The sequence below is a fragment of the Misgurnus anguillicaudatus genome, unplaced genomic scaffold (genome assembly GCF_027580225.2).
Source record: "Misgurnus anguillicaudatus unplaced genomic scaffold, ASM2758022v2 HiC_scaffold_29, whole genome shotgun sequence".
In the NCBI taxonomy this organism is placed as follows: Eukaryota; Metazoa; Chordata; class Actinopteri; order Cypriniformes; family Cobitidae; genus Misgurnus; species Misgurnus anguillicaudatus.
In genome coordinates this window covers 5,455,133-5,471,566 of record NW_027395279.1, presented here as the reverse complement: position 1 = coordinate 5,471,566, position 16,434 = coordinate 5,455,133, and the positions used below count along the sequence as shown (strand labels likewise).

Here is a 16,434-nt window from a genome sequence, read left to right as displayed (position 1 = left end):
GGATATTATTAGTGGTGCTTGCATTTATGCAAGGCATCACTATTACTATTCCTCAGGGATATTATTAGTGGTGCTTGCATTTATGCAAGGCATCACTATTACTATTGCTCATACTTATTATTATATCTTTATTTATTATTCTTATATCTGGACACTTTTTCGGCGCGTAACTCGTCCCACACGGTTTGTCGTAGACCAATGAAACAGGGCTCAAAATGACCGGCTTATTGAGGACACGTCTGCTATGACTTTTATAAGGGATCGGGTGCAGGATTTCCGAAAGGGGGGCGAAAAACCACCCGAAAAATCCCATTGACTTAACATTGGGCCCAACTTTGACGGGTCATAGCTCCGCTCAAGGATTTTGTAGAAACATGTGGGTTATAACATTTGAAGAGGGTGGTAGGCTCTGGAAGAACATACATCACAATGTGGTGTAAGTTGTACCCCTGGGGTGTAAGAGGCCCCCGAAATTTCCCATTGACTTATAATGGGGCAGGGAACACGCCCATATAAGGGAATAAAACCGTTCCAGATGGGATATCTTTGCCTTACAGTGTCATAGAGATAAGTGGGTGGGCTCATTTTACTCGGGCATCCAATCAGTCTCTCAGGATCATTTCAGAGCTATTAAGCCACGCCCCTAGCAACCACTTTTGAGCACCCTAGCAACATCTCCCATAGACTGCCATTATAAAATGCCCAGACGGGATATCTTCGCTTTACAATGTCATAGAGACATGGGGGTGGGCTCATTTTACTCAGACATCCAATCAATTTATCAGGATAGTCCCAGAGCTATTAAGCCACGCCCCTAGCAACCACTTTTAAGCACCCTAGCAACATAAAATTCAAACAGTTATACCTCGGCATCAGAACATCGTAGAGACATGGGGGTTGGACCATTTTACTTGTGACTCGGAGTGTAACAACTGGTCACATCATTGGCCACTCCCAAGCCCCGCCCCTAGCAACCAAATAAGAGCACCCTAGCAACCGAATAAAAAAAGCCTTATATCTCCGCATCAGAACATCGTAGAGACACGGGGGTTGGACCGTTTGACTCGTGACTCAGAGTATAATCACTATGGGATGTCATTTTTTTCCCTAGCAACCAAATACAGTACCCTAGCAACAGAGTAAACAAAGCCTTATATCTCCGCCTCAGAACATCGTAGAGACACGGGGGTTGGACCGTTTGACTCGTGACTCAGAGTGTAATCATTATGGGATGCCAAATTTTTCCCTAGCAACCAAATACAGTACCCTAGCAACGGAATAAACAAAGCATTATATCTCCGCATCGAAACATCGTAGAGACACGGGGGTTGGACCGTTTGACTCGTGACTCGGCGTGTTATCACTATGGGATGTCATTTTTTTCCCTAGCAACCAAATAAAGTACCCTAGCAACAGAGTAAACAAAGCCTTATATCGCCGCATCGGAACATCGTAGAGACACGTGGGTTGGACCGTTTGACTCGTGACTCAGAGTGGAATCACTATGGGATGCCAAATTTTTGCCTAGCAACCAAATACAGTACCCTAGCAACGGAATAAACAAAGCATTATATCTCCGCATCGGAACCTCGTAGAGACACGGGGGTTGGACCGTTTGACTCGTGACTCAGAGTGGAATCACTATGGGATGCCAAATTTTTCCCTAGCAACCAAATAGAGTACCCTAGCAACAGAGTAAACAAAGCCTTATATCTCCGCATCAGAACATCGTAGAGACACGGGGGTTGGACCGTTTGACTCGTGACTCAGAGTGGAATCACTATGGGATGCCAAATTTTTCCCTAGCAACCAAATACAGTACCCTAGCAACAGAGTAAACAAAGCCTTATATCTCCGCATCAGAACATCGTAGAGACACGTGAGTTGGACCGTTTGACTCGTGACTCAGAGTGGAATCACTATAGGATGCCAAATTTTTGCCTAGCAACCAAATACAGTACCCTAGCAACGGAATAAACAAAGCATTATATCTCCGCATCGGAACATCGTAGAGACACGGGGGTTGGACCGTTTGACTCGTGACTCAGAGTGGAATCACTATGGGATGCCAAATTTTTCCCTAGCAACCAAATACAGTAACCTAGCAACAGTGTAAACAAAGCCTTATATCTCCGCATCAGAACATCGTAGAGACACAGGGGTTGGACCGTTTTACTCGTGACTCGGCATGTAATCACTAGTGGATGCCAATATTTTTCCTAGCAACCAAATACAGTACCCTAGCAACAGAGTAAACAAACCCTTATATCTCCGCATCAGAACATCGTAGAGACACGGGGGTTGGACCGTTTGACTTATGACTCGGAGAGTAATCACTAGTGGATACCATTTTTTTCCCTAGCAACCAAATACAGTACCCTAGCAACAGAGTAAACAAAGCCTTATATCTCTGCATCAGAACATCGTAGAGACACGGGGGTTGGACCGTTTCACTCGTGACTCGGAGTGTAATCATTAGTGGATGCCATTTTTTCCCCTAGCAACCAAATACAGTACCCTAGCAACAGAGTAAACAAAGCCTTATAACTCCGTATCAGAACATCGTAGAGACACGGGGGTTGGATTGTTTTACTTGTGGTATGGAGTATAAACATATACTGTCCCCCGAAATTTGCCACGGCAAGCACCACTTCACATTTTCTTCAGGAAATGTACCTATCTAGTTTATATCTTTATTTATTTATTCTTATATCTGGACACTTTTTCGGCACGTAACTCGTCCCACACGGTTTGTCGTAGACCAATGAAACAGGGCTCAAAACGACCGGCTTATTGAGGACACGTCTGCTATGACTTTTATAAGGGATCGGGTGCAGGATTTCCGAAAGGGGGGCGAAAAACCACCCGAAAAATCCCATTGACTTAACATTGGGCCCAACTTTGACGGGTCATAGCTCCGCTCAAGGATTTTGTAGAAACATGTGGGTTATAACATTTGAAGAGGGTGGTAGGCTCTGTAAGAACATACATCACAATGGGGTGTAAGTTGTATCCCTGGGGTGTAAGAGGCCCCCGAAATTTCCCATTGACTTATAATGGGGCAGGGAACACGCCCATATAAGGGAATAAAACCGTTCCAGATGGGATATCTTTGCTTTACAGTGTCATAGAGATAAGTGGGTGGGCTCATTTTACTCGGGCATCCAATCAGTCTCTCAGGATCATTTCAGAGCTATTAAGCCACGCCCCTAGCAACCACTTTTGAGCACCCTAGCAACATCTCCCATAAACTGCCATTATAAAATGCCCAGACGGGATATCTTCGCTTTACAATGTCATAGAGACATGGGGGTGGGCTCATTTTACTCAGACATCCAATCAATTTATCAGGATAGTCCCAGAGCTATTAAGCCATGCCCCTAGCAACCACTTTTAAGCACCCTAGCAACATAAAATTCAAACAGTTATACCTCGGCATCAGAACATCGTAGAGACACGGGGGTTGGACCGTTTTACTTGTGACTCGGAGTGTAACAACTGGTCACATCATTGGCCACTCCCAAGCCCCGCCCCTAGCAACCAAATAAGAGCACCCTAGCTACCGAATAAACAAAGCCTTATATCTCCGCATCAGAACATCGTAGAGACACGGGGGTTGGACCGTTTGACTCGTGACTCAGAGTGGAATCACTATGGGATGCCAAATTTTTCCCTAGCAACCAAATACAGTACCCTAGCAACAGTGTAAACAAAGCCTTATATCTCCGCATCAGAACATCGTAGAGACACGGGGGTTGGACCGTTTTACTTGTGACTCGGCGTGTAATCACTAGTGGATGCCAATTTTTTCCCTAGCAACCAAATACAGTACCCTAGCAACAGTGTAAACAAAGCCTTATATCTCCGCATCAGAACATCGTAGAGACACAGGGGTTGGACCGTTTTACTCGTGACTCGGCATGTAATCACTAGTGGATGCCAATATTTTCCCTAGCAACCAAATACAGTACCCTAGCAACAGAGTAAACAAACCCTTATATCTCCGCATCAGAACATCGTAGAGACACGGGGGTTGGACCGTTTGACTTATGACTCGGAGAGTAATCACTAGTGGATGCCATTTTTTTCCCTAGCAACCAAATACAGTACCCTAGCAACGGAATAAACAAAGCCTTATATCTCCGCATCAGAACATCGTAGAGACACGTGGGTTGCACCGTTTGACTCGTGACTCAGAGTGGAATCACTATGGGATGCCAAATTTTTCCCTAGCAACCAAATACAGTACCCTAGCAACAGTGTAAATAAAGCCTTATATCTCCGCATCAGAACATCGTAGAGACACGGGGGTTGGACCGTTTTACTCGTGACTCTGCATGTAATCACTAGTGGATGCCAATTTTTTCCCTAGCAACCAAATACAGTAGCCTAGCAACAGAGTAAACAAAGCCTTATATCTCCGCATCAGAACATTGTAGAGACACGGGGTTGGACCGTTTGACTCGTGACTCGGAGTGTTATCATTAGTGGATGCCATTTTTTCCCCTAGCAACCAATTACAGGACCCTAGCAACGGAATAAACAAAGCCTTATATCTCCGCATCAGAACATCGTAGAGACACGTGGGTTGCACCGTTTGACTCGTGACTCAGAGTGGAATCACTATGGGATGCCAAATTTTTCCCTAGCAACCAAATACAGTACCCTAGCAACAGTGTAAATAAAGCCTTATATCTCCGCATCAGAACATCGTAGAGACACGGGGGTTGGACCGTTTTACTCGTGACTCTGCATGTAATCACTAGTGGATGCCAATTTTTTCCCTAGCAACCAAATACAGTAGCCTAGCAACAGAGTAAACAAAGCCTTATATCTCCGCATCAGAACATTGTAGAGACACGGAGTTGGACCGTTTGACTCGTGACTCGGAGTGTTATCATTAGTGGATGCCATTTTTTCCCCTAGCAACCAATTACAGGACCCTAGCAACGGAATAAACAAAGCCTTATATCTCCGCATCAGAACATCGTAGAGACACGTGGGTTGCACCGTTTGACTCGTGACTCAGAGTGGAATCACTATGGGATGCCAAATTTTTCCCTAGCAACCAAATACAGTACCCTAGCAACAGTGTAAATAAAGCCTTATATCTCCGCATCAGAACATCGTAGAGACACGGGGGTTGGACCGTTTTACTCGTGACTCTCCATGTAATCACTAGTGGATGCCAATTTTTTCCCTAGCAACCAAATACAGTAGCCTAGCAACAGAGTAAACAAAGCCTTATATCTCCGCATCAGAACATTGTAGAGACACGGAGTTGGACCGTTTGACTCGTGACTCGGAGTGTAATCATTAGTGGATGCCATTTTTTCCCCTAGCAACCAATTACAGGACCCTAGCAACGGAATAAACAAAGCCTTTTATCTCCACATCAGAACGTCATAGAGACAAGGGGGTTGGACCGTTTTACTTGTGGCTTGAAGAATAATCACTAGTGGATGCCATTTTTCCCTAGCAACCAATTACAGTACCCTAGCAACGGAATAAACAAAGCCTTATATCTCCACATCAGAACATCGTAGAGACACGGGGGTTGGACCATTTGACTCGTGATTCGGAGTGTAATCACCAGTGGGTGCCAATTTTTCTCTAGCAACTAAATACAATATCCTAGCAATGGAACAAACAAAGCCTTATATCTCTGCATCAGAACGTCGTATAGTCATTGGGATTGAACCTTTTTACTTTTGGCTTGTAGTTTAATCACTAATGGGTGCTAATTTTTACCTAACAACCAAATACAGTAGGCTACTCTAGCAACCGAATAAACATAGCTTTTTATATCTGCATCAGAACATCAGAGAGACACATGGTTACTTGTGGCTTGGAGTATAATCACTGGTGGATGAAATTTACTTCCTAGCAACCAAAAACAGTTCCCGTGCAACGGATGTAAAAGTGTAGTAACCATTTTTTTTTGGTGTGTTGATTACTTTTAGCCAAGCCATGGTTTTACTACAGTAACCATATTTTAATTATTTTGTGGTAACTATGGTTTTACTACAGTAACCATTTTTTTAACTGTAATAAAACCATGGTTAATTTTCGTAAGGGTCTATTGTTTTGAAGTCATTATTTTTATATTGTATAAAATACAGTGTTATCTAAATACAATATGTGATGCTGTGTTATTTTACAATACAATTAGCTCCAGTTCATGTTCTCTGAACAATAAACACTGTTCAACACATGATTTTTAGTCTGATTACACTGAAAAAAATGATTCATTGAATTTAATCAATTTTTTTAAGGTAAGTGGTTGCAATCAAATTTATTTAAGCTACATTTAAACAAAAGTTTTATATTTTACTTTGCTTTACTAATCTTTTTTGTTTAAATGTAGCTTAAATAAATTGATTGCAACCACTTACCTTAAAAAAAATTATTAAATTCAATGAATCATTTTTTCAGTGTATTTGCATTCAGGCATATCACAATAAAGAGGTTAGGGGAAAGTTATCAGAATGTTAAAGCGTAACTAAACCCCTGATCAGAGCGTGACTCCATCCACTGGCTAGTGGCTATATTTGAAAAATGCAAGAAAAGTGAGCAGATCCCATTCCCAACAGAGATAGAGGGGACGAACTAAGTGTGTGGTGAGATCGTAACAAGGGCGTGGTGAGCTTAAACCTGCTTAGTCACGAGTCATTTTTTGGACCCACCATCTAATAGGAAAATTCAACTGCAGTAGCCACCGTTCAACCTGAAGAGGGCAGCACTCAGACGTTTTTACACCATATATCAGGGTTCCTCAAATCTTATCCTGGAGGTCCAGAGCACTGCAGAGTTTAGCTCCAACCCTAATCATCTGTGATTTTCTAGTGATCATGAAGACCTTGATTAGCTTGCGCAGGTGTGTTTGATCAAGGTTGGAACTAAACTCTGCAGGGCTCTGGACCTCCAGGGTAAGATTTGGAGAAGGGGGCCATATATTATAGCATTGAAACACTTTATATCCAAATGTCAAAAAACTTACTAAAATTAATGAAGAACATTAATAAAGCCCCATTCTTACAGATCATTAACTAAAAAAAGTTGGTTCAGGGTTTAGTTACGCTTTAAGGGAACATACCTTTTAACGTTTGCATGAGGGACGTTCCCTAAACCTGAAAGGAATTAAGTACATATTTATTTTTGTTTATTTTTAAATTGAATGCCACTATAATATAGTGCAAGTGATTGGATTAATGTGCAATAATTATTATAAATTAAAAATAACAAAAAAAATCACAGTAAACATGGGCTCATTATAGTGACAGTTAATGCTGGCTGCTGATTGGTACGCTATTGCTGTCTGGAAAGAGTTGCCAACTGGTTGCCGAGGAAAAGTTATTCTCCTCCTGAGGTAAGTTGCAAACGGTTGTTTTCCAAATATGCTCTTTTATAAGTCTTATCATGTCAAATGTAGCTCTTTATCTTAGTTAATATCATTTTTTTCCGTCAATTTAGGCGATATTATCTGTATTATAATTTGGCGTTTAACGTTAGTTTTGTTTGATGAATTTAAAGCCGTATGTGTAATGATCATGTGTGATATTAGGCATCTACTGGTTGCCACCAACTTTTTTGTATAATCGGTGTTTGATTGATATTATGTCAATGGTTTTAGCCATTTGCAGTGTTTCGCGTATGTTATATTTCGTAAGATTATAAAATACATCTAACATGTATTGATTTTGGCGCCCATTTTAGGCATCCACGATGGTAACTTGTGTGGTATGTTGTGCGAGTTAAAATAACAATTAAGGTTTATTCCCCGTTTTTTGTATTATACGGTACACTGAGACTAAAGTGAAATGTGAAAATTAGCGCAGATTGTGACGTTGCATTGCATTTAGGTAACTTGTAGGTTCACGTTTCATCAAGGGTTAAGCTGGCTGCACGGTATAATCACACGTTATCGTTTGAGCATGCAATAAGATTAGTTATCGGTGAAGAATCCATTTGAAACATTAATTTTTGCTAAGCGAAATATGCTCAACAGGCACACATGCTGCAGGGTTGCCAACTCTTAACGCATCTGGCGTGACAGTCACGCATTCAGCCTCAATCTCACGCTCAAAAATGAAATCTCACGCTAAAATAGACATTCTTCTCTGCTGTATTTTTTACTCATGTGCATGGCCGTACCAACCATTAAAGTCTTCGTCTTATTTAACCCAACGCTCAACGGTCGTTTAGCTTATTGCGGTGCCGTGCAGACCGATTAGCATTTGACGTCTTAGCACCGCGAGACCGATTCAACAGTAAATGACTCAGTATGCTTTTAGATCGATCTCGCGGTAGTGTGATGTCACAAGCCAACAGGTCTGCACTGCGCTCCATCAGAGCCATAGAGAAACTCTGCGACCAGTCAAATTAATTCCCAGATGACGAATCAAATCACAGACAAGAGGTGCAACTCAAAGGAGGACAGCTGCGCGATTCCTCAGAAAGTGGAAGTGCAAGAAAGATGTAAGTAATTAAACGCTGACTATTATACAGCAGTATAAGGATTAGATTCACAGCCTTCGAAAAAAATCCGACGCAGCGTGCGTAGTGATGGGTAAATGAAGCATCGAATCAAGCACCGATACTTCCCTTACTGTTTCGAACCATGATTCGAAGCCTCAACGAGGGTGTCAAAAACAGCGCCATCTTTTGGTTAATAAAACATATAGCACTTGCTTCTGGAAAAAGCTCCGTCAGTGAAGCAACAAGCTGATGAAATTTAGATGAATATTAATATTATGTGTACAAATAAAGCTTAGACAACATGTGTGTGAATGGTCAATATAATAAATGTATTTACTCATTAAAGGGTGGCAATAAATTCCAGTTTGAGTTAACATTCACATGATTCAATGCTGTATTGTACAGAATAATGTTCACACGCACATAATAACACACGCGCACACAAGTATAAGTAAATACAATACTATATATACAATAGTATGTGGGACCAAAATGTGAATAAGGCAAATAACTCATAAAAAACCTCTAGAGTTCGAACCTTCTGACACGCAAAGCGAAGCGCGCACGTGACTGAGCAGAAAGTGAAGCTTCGTTTGTCATTGGTCACGTGATTTCAACGTTAACAACACAAGCTTCGAATCAATAGGTGTGTTCGACATCGGCTGTGGCTGGATGTAACCGATCGGCGAGATTAGCCGCGTGCAGGTGGGGAGGAGCTGAAAACGGAGACGTGAAGTCGGACGCGCTGTGCTCCCCGTAGTTTGCGGCTTTTACGTCAAGCATGGCTGATCACGTGCCGTTTGCTTGCTTTATCGCAATAAACATGATTTGTAAGATGTAAACTACATAAAAAGTGAATTATACTGTTTTGAATGTCCGTGTATGAGCATGAGTGGAACTGAAGAGGATTACAGCATCTGTTTTTACAAGAATAAAGTTTAACATAAGCATATATTATTTAAATACCAATGTAGTGGGGTCTACGTTTTTTATCCATTTTATTTTGATGAAGATGATACAATATAACATCGCGACTACATGAAAAGAGCTTTAACTGTTATAAAAATACAGATTTGTGAGCATTTGTGGAACTAAGGGCGTGAAAAACACACGAAATACACATGATTGTTGTCATGTGCTGAATCCGACCAATCGTGAAACAGCTGTGTCGTCATTACAGCCCGTGCAGCTCCTCTTCGCGAACTGCGCTGGCTTACTCAGGCGGCTGATCTCGAACCGCTCTCGCGGTACTTAAAAACCATATGACACAATCACGTGCCTGCAGCGCCAGCTGAAGTCGGACAAAAATACTAACCGGAATGCACTGCTTCAAGTCAGCCGCCGATCGGTCTGCGCAGCGCCGCATGAAGTCGAACACACCTAATAGGTGTGTTCGACATCGGCTGTGGCTGGATGTAACCGATCGGCGAGATTAGCCGCGTGCAGGTGGGGAGGAGCTGAAAACGGAGACGTGAAGTCGGACGCGCTGTGCTCCCCGTAGTTTGCGGCTTTTACGTCAAGCATGGCTGATCACGTGCCGTTTGCTTGCTTTATCGCAATAAACATGATTTGTAAGATGTAAACTACATAAAAAGTGAATTATACTGTTTTGAATGTCCGTGTATGAGCATGAGTGGAACTGAAGAGGATTACAGCATCTGTTTTTACAAGAATAAAGTTTAACATAAGCATATATTATTTAAATACCAATGTAGTGGGGTCTACGTTTTTTATCCATTTTATTTTGATGAAGATGATACAATATAACATTGCGACTACATGAAAAGAGCTTTAACTGTTATAAAAATACAGATTTGTGAGCATTTGTGGAACTAAGGGCGTGAAAAACACACGAAATACACATGATTGTTGTCATGTGCTGAATCCGACCAATCGTGAAACAGCTGTGTCGTCATTACAGCCCGTGCAGCTCCTCTTCGCGAACTGCGCTGGCTTACTCAGGCGGCTGATCTCGAACCGCTCTCGCGGTACTTAAAAACCATATGACACAATCACGTGCCTGCAGCGCCAGCTGAAGTCGGACAAAAATACTAACCGGAATGCACTGCTTCAAGTCAGCCGCCGATCGGTCTGCGCAGCGCCGCATGAAGTCGAACACACCTAAAGCTTCATCTGACACGCCCACTTTTGCTCGACACAAGCTTCGAAGCCTCGCTTCAAATGTAACATCACTAGCCGTGACCCAAATCTCGTTCGCACATCATCGCGATATTTATCATCTGTTTACAAACGTCGCCACATCTCGGTGAGTATACCATAAAGTGTCTGTTTGTTCGATATTAAATTCATTATATGTCGTTTTTAAACCAGATCGGCTTCTAAATGTTCTCTGAGTTGTATTGGTCATCTATATTACATTCTTTCTAAAAGCTAGTCACGTTATGTTAGTCACCATTATCATAACGCGACAGATCCTCGATCATTTTATTATATTCATATTTTTGCAATTAACAGTTAACTACCAATGTACTTCTACTGTGGTATTTTGTGTATTTGTGTGTATTTTGTGTATTACAACACAGAGAGGCCAGCATCACTCCACAAAAGTTTTTGTTAAAAACGTCAACGTTCAGAGGCATCACTCAGTACCACTCATGCAGAGACTTTATGAGGGTGTTGTAAGAGGTATTTATTTGTACACATGCATTTACCAATTGAAAAGCTCTTTGTATTATAATGGTCTTTTTTCACAGACTGTGATGATGCATTTCCACAGTTATTAACATGGTAAATCTACAAAGTTTATGTTTATATATATGAATGATAATTCCCCTGTTTGATTCTAGCTATTCATAAAATGCCTAAAATAGCATGACCCTAACATAAGCCATATTTTATTAAATTTTTTAGTCACCAAATATAATTGTGAAACTTTTCAGCAATTTTATAATATTCACTTATATAAGAAAACATGAAAAATGTTTAGAATTATTCTGAGTGCCCTTATTAAGTATTTAGGTATTGAATGTGATGCTGGAGATTGTATAATTATTTTTCACTTTTCTTCAGTATAAAGTGCTTTATCATTCACATTTTTGTGTTGAAATAGATTAGCCTATCCCCTGTATGTCACTGATGCACTACTTCAAAGATGTGAGGACAACAACATACACCTGCGAGTAGTCTTAGACATTGCCTGTGTTGTTGCCTCACATTTGCAGGTAAGTACCCTTTTTTCTGTGTAAAACTGAATTATTGTTTTGAGAAAAGACCTTTAACTCAAAATTATGTCATACTGTGTTCAATCAGAAATCAGGGGAGGGCATACCACACAACATCTCCTTAGACTTACCAGCATTTCATGATTATGGACACAAATTGCCCTGCCAGGTAATTTATTGACTTTATAGGGATATCAGGACATGTTACACATCATTCACTCCCTGTTTGGTCTCAAATTTTCTTGTCTATGCACTGCAAAACTGAAATTAGCCAGAAATGCCTAAAAATAATCTTTAATCTAACATTTTTCCAACCTGACATTTGTCTAAACTTGTTTCAGAGATGCAATGTATAAGACAACCCAGTGGAAACCGTTTATCTCAAATCTGTCTGGGTCAAACTAATCACTATAAGCAGAGGATTGTTATAACCAAATTGGTTTTCTTTGTTTCTTTTTATGCAGATTACCTAATTTGTATAATAATTACATTAATATAAAGTAATAAAAGAACGGCTTTGCTATTTTTACAAATTAAAAGATAAAATACCATAAGATCACTATAAGCAGTAGGATCATGCTTCGTGTCAGTGTACAGTATGTGATATTTGACCACTTTGCTTCAATCATAGATCAAGTACAGTACCAGATGGCTTGATGGGTTTGGGCTCACAGACGGGGAAGGAATGGAAAGGCTGTGGTCTTTCCTCCAAAGATTTGCCAGAGTCACAAAGGAGATGACTTCATCTCATCTCCTTGACCTACTGACTGATGCCCTCTTGCATTATGGACGGAGGAAATCAACTGACCTAGGTGTGTCTACTGCTGTATTACCTTTCAAAATTCTGTGCTGGTGGTTCACTGTTTATACATTTTATATTTTCTGGAGTGAAGCCGATCACACACAAAATGGTAAGCATACTATAAGTAGATTAATTAAACTGTCTTCATAGGTGCAGCTCCTGCAAAGAGTGTCACGATCGGTTTAAACACCGGAAAAGGAAAACTAAAGATGAACCCAAACGCAGACCAGAAGTACAAAAATAAACTATGATTTATTTAATAAATAACTGAAACACCCACGAGGGGGTAAAAACAGAAGGAACAAAAACACTGTGATGAAACACAAACTAAACACGGGAAAACAGATCTCAAAACACACGAAGCACATGAAGATTTCAACAACAATGATCGCGCACACAACAGAGGACGAGAGGGCATTATATAGACAGCACATCAATGGGGAACAGGTGAACATAATTAATCACTTAAGACACGAGTACATAAGGGAGTAAGGTAAAAGTGACAAGACACTGGGAATACGTGTTACACATACATGATGTGAAAACACACGTATTCCCACATAAAACAATGCTGCCCTGGTCTTGCTCTCTGGATACTAATCAAAGTCAAGCAAGACCACGACAGCCACAAAACACTGGGAACACGTGTCACACAGATAAGATGTAAAGCTCACGTGTTCCCACGTACACACAATGCTGCCCTGACCTTGCCCACAGAACACAGACCTGAACTATACTGAGGTCTGGCAAGATCACGACAGCAACAAGACACCGGGAACATGTGGCAGCCACACACAGAATGTGATCCCACATGTCCCCACACAGAACATGATACTGCCACGGTCCTGTCAGATGCACTCAGACCTACATCTAGCACGGATGTCTGACAGGACCATGACAAAGAGTAGACAAAGCAGAGAAAATATTGATTCTCGCTCCTCAAGAAGATATCTCATCTGTCATCAGTGAGGCACCAGGTAAACAATGCACATAAGAAGCAGGTAGCAATTAGTTGTAGATGGGAGAATATTTCATTCCATTTATAAGTGCATTTTGCACAAGAGTATTTAGGATTGATATGTGTCTTGTTTCTGTTATTGTTGTTGTATAGTGTTGATTTCTGAAGGAGACATGGAGAGATGGAAAAAAGCTAGCCCAACAGAAACCAATAAGTAAGGAGCTGAAGTTAAAGTCTTAAATACTGTAAGAATGTCATGAATACTATTAACAAAGAAACAGAAGTAACATGAAATGAATTACTTTATTAGAAGTAACATGAAATGAATGACTTTATTAGAGTGGTAGTGATGTCGTCTTTTCTTCAGACACTGTCTGTAGATGGAAAAGGGACTACATCATCAGACTGATTCAGTTCTACAAGTTCAAGTAAGAGTTTAATGTTTTTATGTAAGACTATGGGAATTACAGACGTCTTTAAAGGAAAACATTCAATATTTTACTATGTTCTTACTGTAGCTCAACTTAGATGAATTAATGCATACCTATCTTTATTCAATGCATGCACTTTTAGTCTTTGTTAAGCACTTCGTGAATGTGTTGCCATTTAGCCTAGCCCCATTCAAGTTTTATTTTGTGCCACTATACTTACTTGTCTAAATACCTGGAAGTGTTTGGTGGCTTCTAAATTCATCCCTGTTTGGAGCCATATGAATGAATGGGGCTAGGCTAAATGCTAATACATTCTAATATTCTAATAGGCGCTGTACAAAGATTAAAAGTGCACGCATTGAAAAAAAGATAGGTATGTATTCATTTGTATAAGTTGAGGTAAGAACATAGTAAAACAGGGCTATTCAAATCTTACCCTGGAGGGCTGGAGCACTACAGAAGGGCTTTTCACACCTGAAATTGTTAACCCTGGGTTTTTCTAAAACCAGGGTCAACGGAATCCTGGGTTATTTTTTTCATGTTTCACACTGTTCAAACTTAACCAGGGGTTAAGAGATAACCCTGGGTATTCATAATTTGACCTTTCACACTGTGCATTCCTAAAACCTGGGTCAGGAGTCTTCAACCCAGTTTCAACACACCTGTCTGTAATTATCAAGCCTTGATTAGCTACTTCAGCTGTGTTTAATTAGTGTCTTATACCACGGGTCTGTTGAATGCTGCATTCTGATTGGCTGAGAAATGTTCTATGGGTGTTGATTATTTTTCTGTAAACCGCACACCTAACTTTTCAAATGTCTTAAAAATAGGCACCAGAGCAATGTTTGGGGTAACCGTGGTATAAGAGGAATAATTGACTCCGGTCCTTTGAATTATTTGAAAATAATAAAATAACTCCGCTTCGCGTCGTGCCGCATTACCACCTTGGTGTGCATTATTTTCTTATAATTCAATGGCCCGTCGTCAATTATTCCTTACATAACATTCTAACCCTGCTTCGTTTCACACTGCATGCGTTTGGCACCACAATGCGGGGTTAACACCACAAATGCGGTGCTAACCCTGCTCCAGAGCAGGGTTTCATAACCCTAAGTAAAAAGCGGTGCTAACACCGCTTTCAAATTACAGGTGTGAAACGCTCATTAACCCAGGGTTAAAAGCGGGGTTTAGAATGAAGATAACCCAGGGTTAAGCGCAGTGTGAAAACCCCTAGAGTTTATGTACCATTAACCAACTGTGATCATGAAGACCTTGATTAGCTTGCTCAGGTGTGTTTGATCAGGGTTGGAGCTTAAGTATGCAGTGCTCTGGCCCTCCAGGGTAAGATCTAAATAGCCCTGTAGTAAAATATTGAAAAACTGGTGTTTTCCTTTAAGTGCCTTGCTGATGTGCTTCAAAGTGTGATTATAGTAATGGCATAGTTTTGAAGGAAACTGTCACCAGTGGTTATAAATTAAAATATTGCAGCATTATTGCAAATCTTCATGTGGTGTAATTAGTAATCTATTACCACCAAGGCCTTACTTGTAACATATGTTTGGTCAGGTGTACCACGGTAATGCTTTCTGCTTGCTAGCTACTGAACTTTTGTGCTGTACTTTTTGTAATGTGTAGATATTAGAATTGAGGACTCTGCTGAACATGGAGAAAAAAACCGTATTGGGAGAAGATGGCAAGAGTCTGATTCAAACTTCCAGTCTACCCTTAAAGATGTGGACCGTGAGCTCAGAGTCCAACTCAAAGGCTAGAACTGTATCAAGGGAGAGAGCAGTCCTCCTCCACCCGAGAAGAATATATCCAGGTATAGTGCTATAAGTGGATAAGTAGATACAATATGACATTAGGTTTGAACTTAAAAAGGACTATAATACAAACTAATACATTCATTTTTCTGCATGCTTGTTTTCTAGCTTTGCTTCAGATGGGCAGGGCATTGCCATTAGACTCTCCAAGCAGGTAGCCAGCTCCAACAATAGACTGAGACAGGCAATAAAAGAATACAACAGCATTCAATGGTCACCGCAGATGAGCTTCTTACCTGCGACAATTGATTTTCAGGAATCATGTGATCCCTCTTGGCATGTCAACTTCTGCTTTGATGACACTGTAAGTATAATTACTTTACCCTAGTAACCACACAGCAGTCACTCTAGTAACCATCTGACAAACTAACTACCTGCAAATCATATTAGAAACCACCTGGTAACATAACATAGCATTTTGTTTTCTTTTGTCTTCTAGATTGAAGAAGATGATGTTTCGAGGAGTCTAAAAAAGCGAGGGATTGATGCCTTACATATGAAGACTCATGCAAAAGCTGCTCTCATTCAACGCTTCCAACAGCTGGAAAGAAAACTACATCAAGCCATTGTGATGTTTAACCCACATGTATCAGACTTTGTTCCTGCAGACAATACCCACTTGTGTCAGGCCCTCCCCATGCCAAGCATACAGACACTGGTATACAATGATAAGAGTAATAATTATGACAATGTGGATAAATATGATAACTAGCACTACAGATTTTTTTTAAATTTCTAGTCTGATATTGTATTCTGTAAA

At 40.7% G+C, this 16,434-nt stretch overlaps 1 long non-coding RNA gene across 2 annotated transcripts; it reads left to right on the top strand.

Annotated features, from left to right (window-relative positions):
* Positions 1–11,008: 11,008 nt before the first annotated feature.
* On the top strand, positions 11,009–12,632 carry LOC141362901 (uncharacterized). Of its 2 annotated transcripts, none has more exons than XR_012368475.1 (5): positions 11,009–11,124; positions 11,549–11,660; positions 11,749–11,829; positions 12,292–12,472; positions 12,613–12,632. It is a non-coding gene; the product is annotated as an uncharacterized lncRNA (long non-coding RNA). The 2 variants fall into 2 exon arrangements; XR_012368476.1 differs by having other exon boundaries at positions 11,015–11,226.
* The last annotated feature ends 3,802 nt before the right edge of the window (positions 12,633–16,434 follow it).